Consider the following 11,399-nt stretch of genomic DNA (forward strand, 5'->3'; position numbering starts at 1 on the left):
CATGAGATAGGTACTAATATCACCCCTGTTTTGCAGATTAGGAAACTGAAGCGTAGAGAGGTGAAATGACATGCCCAGGGACTCCAGAGTCCACTGGAGTGATGAGCATGGGCCTAGTGTGTACGTGGCACTTTCTTCAGCTGAGGCACTTCCTCAGGATAATCTTTTAGGGAAGAAGCAAAGGAGGTCCAGTCACCACAGAAACAATACCTGTAATTCTGGGAGTGGGGCCAGTTCCCTCCATCTGTCCCATTTAGTCCAGGTCCATTTAGACCAGCTGAGCCCATGCAACCCATAGACTTACGAAAGATAATGATTGTTTGTAAGCAACTAAGTCTTGGCATAATTTATAGTATAGAAATAGATAACTAGAACAGTAGAGTATTAGAAAAAAACAAAATTTTGAGGGTCAAGGGGACCCGGACTCAAATTTTAAATGTGACTTTGAGCAGCCACTATCAAATTACCAGTCTGAGGGCTAAGGAACTTATATACAATTTATCACATCATTTACTCCGGTTCAAATGTGTTCCCCAAAAAGTATGTGTTAGAAATTTAATTGCCATTGGTGAGACCTGTAAGAGATGCCTAATGGCTATGCGAATTGTGCCCTTATGAATGGATTAAAGCTGTTATCACATGAATGGATTTGTCATTAAGGGAAGTGGGGGTTGGCCCCTTTTTACCCCGTCTCTCTCTCGTCGTACATTCTGCATTCCGCAATGAGATGACATTGCAAGAAGGCCCTTGCCAGGTGCTGGCACCTTGATCCTGGACTTCCCAGCCTCCAGAACTGTGAAAAATAAACTTCTGTTTATTATAAATTACCCTGTCTATGGTATTCTGTTATAGCAGCACAAAGTGGACTAAGACATCATTCAAAAAATGTTTAAGTACCTACTGAGGACAGGGAGTATGCTTAGGATATACAGATATGAGTATAACACAGCTCCTCCTGTCACAGAATTTACAGATCAGTGGAGAAAACGGAGAAAATAGACGTGTTTCCCTACTAAGATAGCTGATGAAACTGTTTTTTGTTAGTAGCAATTGCTATAGCAAATTCTAAGAGAAATAGCTTTGCTAATCTGGATTCACACAAAACCACTATGTACAAAACATCAGATAATGAGTATGTCATGGCCCATCTGACTTCTCTTTTGTACTGGTTACTAGGAAGGTCAGAACTGAAGGTGAGATTCAACCCTAGTTGTTTCTAATATCTCCACTCTTTTTCTTCAACATGATTTTCCATTTTCTAGTTCTAATGTTACATTCTAACTGCAAAGGTATTATTGTATTTGGAATGAGTTGGGGTAAAATTGTGAATAAAATATGTACTATTCAAATTGAAAGCATAGTTCCAGATCAATTAGAATTGTCCCGTTCTTCTTTTTGTGCTTGGGGCAGCACATGCTGAGAACATGTCTTTACTACAACCACTGTTACAACTACAACAGTTTATGCTACTGCTAGTAATAATCACAGCTGAATGTCCGAGCATAGTACACCAGGGACTGCACTAAGTGCTAAAATGAATCATTCAGTGTCATTTTCACAACAATCCTGTTATGTAGGTATCACTATCATCCCACTTTTAGAGATAGGGAAGCTGAGATTTGGAAAGGTGAAGTCATTTACTTCAGGTAATGCTATGACAATGAATGTCAGAGGCAGCTCATTCCATAATTCATGTTTCAGCATTAGGTGTTTGATGCATGTGGGTCTAGGGAAACAGTGCTTGGTTGGACTTTATTGATGGTCCAACCTGGCACAACCCTCTTTATTCAAAGGCTTTTACTGGCAAGACCCAGGAATTCTGGGTTCCTATAGGGGATGACTAACCAAGGTCCTCTCCATCTCCCCCTGTACAGGGAACCCCATTTTTATAAACACTTGTATTCATGGTCCCTGAATCCAAGGCAGATATTCATAAAATAGCCTGTGTTTGCATTCATAGAGTCCAGACGAAACCAGACAATGGACAAAAGAGAGAAGTTAAGTTCTGGCGATTGTTTCAAAATGTTTGAAAAGTTAGCAATGATGTCCAAAGCATACATCCCTGGCATCATTAAAGCCCCCTTCCTTAAAAACTCAAAGGAATATCTCCCTAATAGAGAAAATACAGACAGTGTAGTGGGAAAGAGTGGAAGATATATTTATTCAGAAGCAGAAAGAGTAGTAACAGGTATTAAGCACCAGCCTGTACCGTTCTTTTTATATGCATCTCTCATTTAATCCCCCCTCATCCAACCATGAGAAGTGAGACCAAAGACCCTGGAGTCCGATGGATTCCACTGCGCAGCAGTGACCTTGGCAGGTTGTGTATTCTTCCTGGGCCTTGTTTCCTCATTTATGAAATAATAATAGTACTCACCTCATAGTGTTGCTGTGAGGATTAATTAAGATAAGACATGTACAGCATCTTGTAGGGGCATGATAAATGTTAACTGCTATAATTATATCAGGTGCTGAGCTTCCATAGGGGGAATGTGGTGTGCTCTTTTACTTGTTTCAGTGGACAGGGCGGGAGGGGAAGCAGAAGGCTTGAGGGCCCAGGGGAGAGAGTACAGCTGGTAGTGTTTGGGTCCTAGGTGGCTAGTATCTCAGAAATGATGAGTGTGCTGTCATATTCCAAATCAAAAGTGATTTTGGTAACATTTAATAGTGGTTTTCTTTTTTAAAAAAGTCTATGCTTGTCAAATAAATTATATGTGTGTCAATCCTATAGCAGCTTCCTCTAGAAATTGTGATGATTTTGTCTCTGTGATTAGTTGAAATGTTATTAAGTTGGATATTGTGTACCAATTCCAATTTTAGAACTTCTGCAAATTTGTTAAAAGCCCCTTTTGTTGTTGTTGTTGCTGTTCTCAGCTGAACTAAGGGAACAGGTTTGGGCTGCCTAACTTGTCATCTAGTTCCTAGGGGAAGGGAAGTGGCAAGTTCCAAGGCCACTTCCTTGGAACTGGAAGAGGAAGCAGAGATGGGCCACCCTCCCTACCAGCATGAAGAGATGGAATATTAGTCAGATGTAGTGTGAGTATACATGTGGGTTCCATCCTGCTTGGCCCTTCCTGACTTGCTGACTTTAGGCACTTCCCTTCCCTCCTCTGCTAGTTTCTTTTTTTGTAAAACGAGAAGGTTAGAATCCTTGATATAACATGTTTCTCCAAACTCTACAACTTAGGACTTTGGTGTTCATTTACAGAAGAGCTTGCCCAGCCAGGCAAGCTGTCTGTTCTACCAGACAGATTTGGAAATGCTTCCCAAAGGAGATAGTGTGCACCTTGAATGGTGTTGGAGAGATGGCTTGGAGAATAAGCAGGGCTTGGCATTGTAGTCAGAGAGCACATGCTGAGAGTGAGTGGGAAGAGGGTCTGGGAAGGAATTCAGAAGAAAGAGTAGGTTGGGAAGCAGAGGGAAAAAGAGGAGAGTGAAGTAGAGAAGGCACCATAGCAAAATGCTCCAGGTCCTAGGGAGGCATCCTGGGTTGTCCCACAGCAAAAGAAATGTACAGTTACTGATGGACATTGAGAAGGAGAGGTCAAAGGGGCCCTAAATCCAAGGGCAGACGGGAGGCAGTGGGGGGACTCAGACAAGACCCCAGGAACATGGGCTCTGTAAATTCCTACTCAGCCTGACCTCAGGCAAGAGACTTCTCTTCAGGCCTCCATTTCCTTGCCTATACAGTGAAGCAGATGACACTCTTCCCAACTCGGGAGCTGTTGTGATGAGTAGATGAGATCACGCAGGTGGTGGAGAGCATATTATCTGTCTGTTGTGAACTCTTAACAATGGTTGCTATTTTTATGATTTAGCCAGAAGGAGCTCATAAGAATAAAGGGGGATAATGGGGGCCAACTCTGGAGCCTTAAGAAGAGATGTAGGGGGTCCTAGCATGGCAGGCGTCCTAGATTTAGTGGTGGAAATGTTCCCTAAGGGACAGAAGCAAAGACTGCAATAGGTGCTTAAGATTCAGAGATCCTGGAGGTCAGAAGAGAGAACAGCAGCAATGACAAAGACTGAATTTCCTGCCAGCCAGTGTTTGGGGGACAGGAATAGTGGTGAAATTAGATTTATTTTAATTAAAGAGAATAAAGCAGTGTGAATGTCTCACACACTTGAATTTGTGGAGTAAGATTCATGCCCTTATATCTGCTATTCCAATATATGGTGTGACTGTGTGTAAAGAGAGAAAAAAATAAATCCAGAAATAATGAACTTCAGGGAGGAGGAATAGAATTTCAATTTGAGTTTCGTTCAAGAAAAGATGAGAAAGATAAATTGTTACACATAACTACATGGCCCACTTACCTCTCACTTTCATACATGATCCTTGGGGCCTCTGGTTTGGAAAGTCAGAACTTTGAAGGAGCAGAATTTTTTTCACTAAAGCAAGAGGCTGGGCTGTCTTCAAACTGTTCCCTGCCTTCAGAATGGAGGTAGTATGTCCTCAGTCTCCAGGCTCACCTGGGCAATCTCCCCCACCCACCTATACTATGTTCACCTCCCTTATCCCCAGTGCTACCTTAATTACCCTGAACCTTGGGGGACAAACGCACCAACCACATAAGCTCTCCAGGGGAGGGTCTGAGCCTATGAGTTCAAAGGGCAAGATATCACAGTGAAACCCCGAAAGCTGGCCTGGCTGGATCATAGACGACAGCTGGGGGATGAGAAGTAAGCTTGAGTTGAAGCTTCCTTTATAGGAAGCTGAAAATGGTGCAATTTCTGTCGGGAAGGAGGGAACCACAGTGTGGAGGGAGAGGGGAGCAGATAAGGACAAAGGAAAGGTTACTTCCCATGGGGAGTGGGGGAGCGAGGTCTGTGGATAAAGAACAGACCTAACATGGGGCCTGAGAATCCAGATAAACCAAAACATGACCTTAGTAACAGGCACCCTTGATGGAGCATCCCCTAGGGACCAAGGGAACATGCAGAGCCTTTGTCCTAGGAGGTCACCTCTGCTTGATGGTTTCCAGGCTGTGCTCCTAAGAGTCCTGGGGCTCTCAGTAGGTGTCCCAGGTGTGAAAGTAGGGGAGAAAGGGGAGGGTAAGCTGCTGGGGGTAGCGGGGAAGATGAGAGGTTAGAAGGAGCCCTTGGCCTTCTGATTTTGCTTCAACAAAGCTGCTGCAATCTTATCTTTTCAGTATATTGGGATTTTTAATATATTTTATCTGGGAAAAAAAGGTTCTCTCCCCTTTTTTTAAGAAAAAGTTTTAAAATTAGTCTGGTGATATGGACATATGATAAAACCCAGGAAAAGTGATTTTTCTTCAGTTATTTCAAGGCGGCTGGCAAGCTGACTCTCCAAAGAAAATAGCCATCAGTCGAAGCCAGGAGCACCCCTAGCTGCTGTGTTCAGCTCAGAAAACACCATTGAGGAGCCAAGGTGAGGCTGTGCAGTTGGAAGGGATCCTGGGGGCTGCTGGCTCCTCTCCAAAGCAGGTCTAGGCCTTTCTTGCTGGATGGAAAGGAAGAAATGACACCAGAGAGGTGGACATGACTCCCCACGGCTGAATCTTTGTTTCAACCCCGGGGAATTCCCAAAGCTCTCACCTGTTTGAGATACTTCATTAAATGCCTGTGTGAATTTCTCCAGCTTCATCCCCCACTTTCTTCCTTGAACTTGACACTGCAGTACCACCAAACTGCTGATAGTTCCCTCAGCTCCACAATGACATTTAAAGATTAATTATTTCATTAACTTACTTGTTTACTTCGTTATTTGCATCTTGTCTCTACCTGGAATTCCTTTTTCTCCTCTCTGCCAGTTTATCCTAGTTCAGACTTCACCTCTTCCAAGCAGCTCTCCACTTTCCCTTGTGTAATATTAATCATTTGCTCTTGGGGTCCCACTCGTTTGTCTTAAACTAAATCCTATTTTCAATTTATTACCCAACTATAAAGAGAAATCTCTATATCCCTTAAAATGTAGGTAAAGTTAATTTACCCTCACATTCCATGATCTATAGAAAGTTAAAGTCTTTCCTAAGATGTTTGCTAATTAAGGGGCTTGGGGAAAGAAGCGAATTGTGAAATTACAATTACTCTAGTTTCGGGCTTCAACATCTCCTTAATTTATGCCATTTATGTATATTCTAATTATCTTGTGCATGCAATTTTTAGTTTAAGGATGTTGATCAAAGCTTGGAACTCACCCTTCCCTGATTTCTAAAAGATATAAGATATAGAAAAGACAAATCTAATCTACAATGGCAGAAAGCAGATCAGTGATTTTGTAGGGCCAGAGATGGTAGGAATTTTCTGGGTAGAGTTACAAAGAAACTTTTTAGGATTACAGAAATGACCTATATCTTGACCATGGTAATGATTATATAGCCATATGTGTGTTTATCAAAACTCATCAATGAGTATACTTAAAGTGTATGCATTTTGTTGCATGTAAATTATACCTCAATAAAGTTCATTTTTTAAAAAAAGTATCTTCCAGAGAGGCTTCCCTGACTTCTCCCACAGATTTAAGCACTACCTCCTTAGAACTTCCATTGGTCCCTAGATCGTTGTTGTAGTATGAATCATACTGCTGTGATTGTCTGTTTAGCTGTTTGCTCTCACTCTATCCTATAAGCCTCTGACAGTCAAGAACTATATTGCATTCAACCATTGTATTCACAAGAGCTGGTACAGTGCTCAATCCATAGTAGGCACTCTATATGAGTGAATGGAAGAAAGACTGAAACACACTCAAGACAATGTCCTGAGAGCTTCTGAAAGTTGAGAGGCTCCAAGCATCAGAATGAAGGAATAAAGGTGGTGCCTACTATCCTAAGAAAGAAGCTGGGCTCAGACTGCTGAAGACCGAGAAGCACAAAGAAGTCTTCAGCAGTCTCAGCTCAGCTTCCTTCTTAGGATACTAGGCATCACCTTCAATCTTCTCTTGCCTCTCCTCAGATATTCCAGTTCAGAGAGCATATGTGTGCATGGGTGAGCCCATGAGTTTGTACATGTGTATGTGTGTGTTCTTTTGCATTATGTATAAATTTAATTGCATGTTTATGTATAAAATATAATTTTGAGAGCGTCCCTAATACATCCTTATAATTATTCCAAATGTCAAGATAGGTTTCAAGTCATTCCTAGTGATTTTGGTTCTGTAGTCTCTGCTAGAATTGCCTTTACCAGTCAAGGAAGGGATACTGGACACAAGGAAAGATTGCTGGCTTCGTTCCCATATTTGGCTCTCCAAGAGACTTCCGCAGGCTAGTATGAGGTTGGGGGAAAAAAAGGGAATGGGGAAACAGCTAGATAACAGGAGAATATCTAGTATACCTTTATTTATTTATTTTTTTTTTTATGAGACGGAGTCTTGCTCTGTCTAGTATACCTTTGTAACCTGAATCCATGCATGCATTTTTGGCTTCAGCTTGCTTGTCCAAAGGCAATTCCTTATAATATAGCCTGGGACCAGATTTTGGCCACATTAAGCAATGAAATGAAGATGTAATCACTGTGTTTGCTTTCATTTACACCCAAAGTTGTTAGATGGATGGCATGTGAATAGAACAGTCTTCCTGGGCCTGCTTTCTTACCACCCTTAGATATGACCACTGAACTCCCTGTGGTTTGTGCTGGTTGCTCTCATATTTCTGCCAGCTTGGGGGACATCTGCCAATCACAGTTCACTGGGCACAACAGAAGTGCGGTGGGGAGAATCTCCCTGTACATGCCAATGCAGTTAGCTTCCTGACAGTGCCTTCACCCATCCATTCAGTTCAACCGTCCATTTATTCTTTCATTTATTTATTCACCTGATGGCCTGAGAGTCTCTGAACTTACAACCTGAGGATCCAAGGCCTTGAGTGACAGAGTTGTATGACAAAGCAGGAAATTTCCATAGTAAAATGTAAGGGTGAAACCTGAAGGATTTAAAAATATGTCTCTGGGACAAGTTGGGAAATACTGAATTGGGGAGTAGCGGGGGGTCATGGCAGGGGATTGTATCCATTAGGGTCCAGGCAAGAAAAGAGAAAAATCACTCTAGGTGTTTTAAATATGAGATTTAATGCAGGAGTTGGTTGCAAATATTTAAAGGGTTAAAGAGCAAAAGAAGGACATCAAGGCAATCTAGACATCACTATCCTCAGGAAGCAGTTACCACTCCTAGGCAGGTATGTAGTAGGAAGAGGTGGGATGATCGTCAGAGAGGAGGAACATGGAGGAGAGCCCCCCACCCCCCACCCCTGTGACTGGTTCTTGGGCATGTGGGACAGGAGTGGCTCATGGCTGGACCTTGGACCTCTGAGAGGTGGAAGACAGTTGATGCTTAGACACCAAAGGAGCCTATCTGTAGCCGGCTGGGGCTGGTATCTGAGACACTATACCTAGGGGGACCCAATTAGGTTGGCCACTGAGGCTACGGCTGTCTTCTTCTGCTGGAGAAAAGTTGACCAGAAGTGCAGACAAGAGGAAACACCTTCTCTCCTCCTACCGCCTTCTGCTCACACCCTAGTGCCTCCCATTGGCAGGATGTAGCAGGAGGCCAGCTGGCAAGGGAAACTGGGAGTGGATTATTCAGGAACCAGCATTGCAGAGCAGCACCTTCAAGGGTGAGCTCATAGCTAGGAGGCAGTAGGTAAATAACCAGCATGGGCAGGGGCGAACCTTGCTGGCTCCCAGGGGATGAAGTTGTAAGAATTGCAAGGAAGAGCCAGGGAAGTCACTGCAGTTCAGCTGCCAGAGAGGGCAATTTCAAACATCTGGCCAGTCTCACAGAGCTCTTGCTCCTCAGGGCTCAGCACAGGCCCAGCCCTTGATCTGGGCTTCAGCTCTGCAAACTCAAACTCCGGTCTGTGAATTCACTCTGGGTGATCGGGGCCACACCAACCATGTTGACTGGGATGAACCTGGGAAACGGTTACTGCTGCACCATACAGGAGGGGGCTTTAGCAACAGGACCAGGTATGCTGCCAACCAGCTTGCAGCCTCAGATCACAGCAGCCACACTCTAGAACAGTCAGATTCTCTGACTCACCATTTCCTAGGCTCTACCACGTCGACAGCTTTACATATTGCTGTTTATCTTCCTTTGATCACATTTCAATCTTGGGGACATTTGGGGGACACTTTTGTCTGTGCACATTTGTAAGCTAATCCCTCATGAGGTGCTACAGAGGACATCTGTTTTTTTTGGTTTGGGGTTTCTTTTTATTATTCTTATCCTTTATCCCCTTCCTCTATTAGCAAACTGACTTGCTCCCTCCCTCTCTTCCCTCCCTCCCTCTCTTCCCTACCCTTTTTTCCAGGTAGTTTTGATGAGTCTCAGTACCTTGGTCTCTTCTGATCGCTAGGCTGGGTATAGTATCCATTAGTCTGACCACAGGGCTTGAGTCAAGGGTAGGGGCATGAAAGCCAAGCAGCACCAATTGGAATCCTTCCCTGGGGCTGTAAACAGATAAGGGCTCTCTCCAGGGTTCCCACACTGGCATGATGAAAGCCTGGAGCTGTCTACAACCATACAGACCTTGGGGACAGAGGAGGAAGCCATCGTGTAACGCAAAGCTGAACCTCAAGAGGGCAGGAATGCTGATGACATCATTTGAGTCTCTGGGTCCACTCCGCCCTGTTCTTCCCAGTTATGTGAATCAACCAAGTCCCTTTATTCCTTCACCTAATGTGAGCTGACAAATCTCATTCAATTTATGGCAAGGGAGTGACATTTAATAACCTGGTTTTTAGATTCTGAAAATGATTCTTATTTAGTGCCAATACTCCTGTATGGGTAAACACATATCTATTTTTGAGAAATCAATACACATTTGTATGCCAAGGCCAAATTTTGAACTTTTTAATATCAGATATGGATTTTGGCCACACTAAGCAATGAAACTAAGATGTAATCATTTGTGTTTGCTTTCATTTACACCCAAATTTGTTAGATGGATGGCACGTGAATAGAGCAATCTTTCTGGGCCTGCTTTCTCAACACCCTTAGATATGACCACCGAACTCCCTGTGGTTTGTGCTGGTTGTTCTCACATTTCTACCAGCTTGGGGGACATCTGCCAATCACAGTTCACTGGGCACAACAGAAGTGAGGTGGGGAGAATCTCCCTGTACATGCCAATGCAGTTAGCTTCCTGACAGTGCCTTCACTCATCTATTCAATTCAATCATCCATTTATTCACCAGTTGTTTTTTGAGTTCAGACCCAGAGACATTACTTGGTGTTGGGGACACAAGTGAGACACATGCCTGTCCTAACTAGGCTTATGGCCCAATGCAGAAAGCAGAGCAGGCAAGTACACTAGAGTGGAGTGTTGCTGGGACAGAGGAAATGTTGGGTGCTAAGGAAAACATAGAGGAGGCACCTAGCTCAGCTTTCCCAAGGAAGTGGGACACATGAATGGTGAGTGGGAGCTGGCCAGACAGAGGTGGCAAAGTGAGGAGGCCACGGAGCCAGTGGAGGAGGAACAGATCACAGTGAGCAGATAACAGTTCTTGGTAGAGCAAACATCAGGTGTAAAGACTGGGAGCTGAGACCTTTTTTTGATTTTTATTTTTTGAGATGGAGTCTTGCTCTGTCACCTAGGCAGTGGTGTGATCCCGGCTCACTGCAACCACTGCCTCCCGGGTCCAAGCGATTCTCCTGCCTCAGCCTCCCAAGTAACTGGGACTACGGGTGCATGCCACCACGCCTGGCCATTTTTTTGTATTTTTAGTAGAGATGGGGTTTCACCATGTTAGCTAGGATGGTCTTAATCTCCTGACCCCATGATCCGCCCACCTCAGCCTCTCAGAGCTGAGGGGAACAAAGAGAATCTCAGTCCGGCTGAAGTTTTCAGCATGAAGGGAGAGAGAAAAGGCTATCGTGGCTCATTTTTCCCTGTTGAAATGAGCAGCCGTGGCAGCTCTTCCCTGGCACCAAGCTTGGGAAGTCAGCACCTTCTCCAGTCTTCATGTCAGTAATGGAGATGCAGGGAGTCCTGCTCACTAGCAGAATAAGAAAATTGATTCCTTCAATTCAATTCTATCCAGTCTGTAGCATTAATCCTCTCTTCCCCTCTCTTCCTGTGGAAAACTTACTGGCTCACCTATTTGGAAGGAGTCCTAAGGACAGGGAGGGTAAAGGAATGTTAGCAGGAAAGCTGCAGGAAGTTAGAGAAAGTCTAGGGCCAGTTTCTGGCAGAAAAAAAAATCTCCCCCTTCCCCCTTGGGCAGTAAAGAAGAAAATTAAATGAGAATGTCAAAACGGTTTGCTGATGTGCAAACCGTTTACTAGACCTTGGTCAAGGTCTAATATTTTTTTAAGAATGAAGGCTTTGGAATTAGACCTTTTTGGGTTCAGATCTCAGCTCTTCCTTTTGATTGGCTGTGGAGCTGTGGGTAATTTGCTTAATCTCTTTGAGCTTTCAGTTCGTTGTGAAACAGGACCACGT

Source organism: Symphalangus syndactylus, chromosome 14 (assembly GCF_028878055.3).
Source record: "Symphalangus syndactylus isolate Jambi chromosome 14, NHGRI_mSymSyn1-v2.1_pri, whole genome shotgun sequence".
NCBI classification, from domain to species: Eukaryota; Metazoa; Chordata; class Mammalia; order Primates; family Hylobatidae; genus Symphalangus; species Symphalangus syndactylus.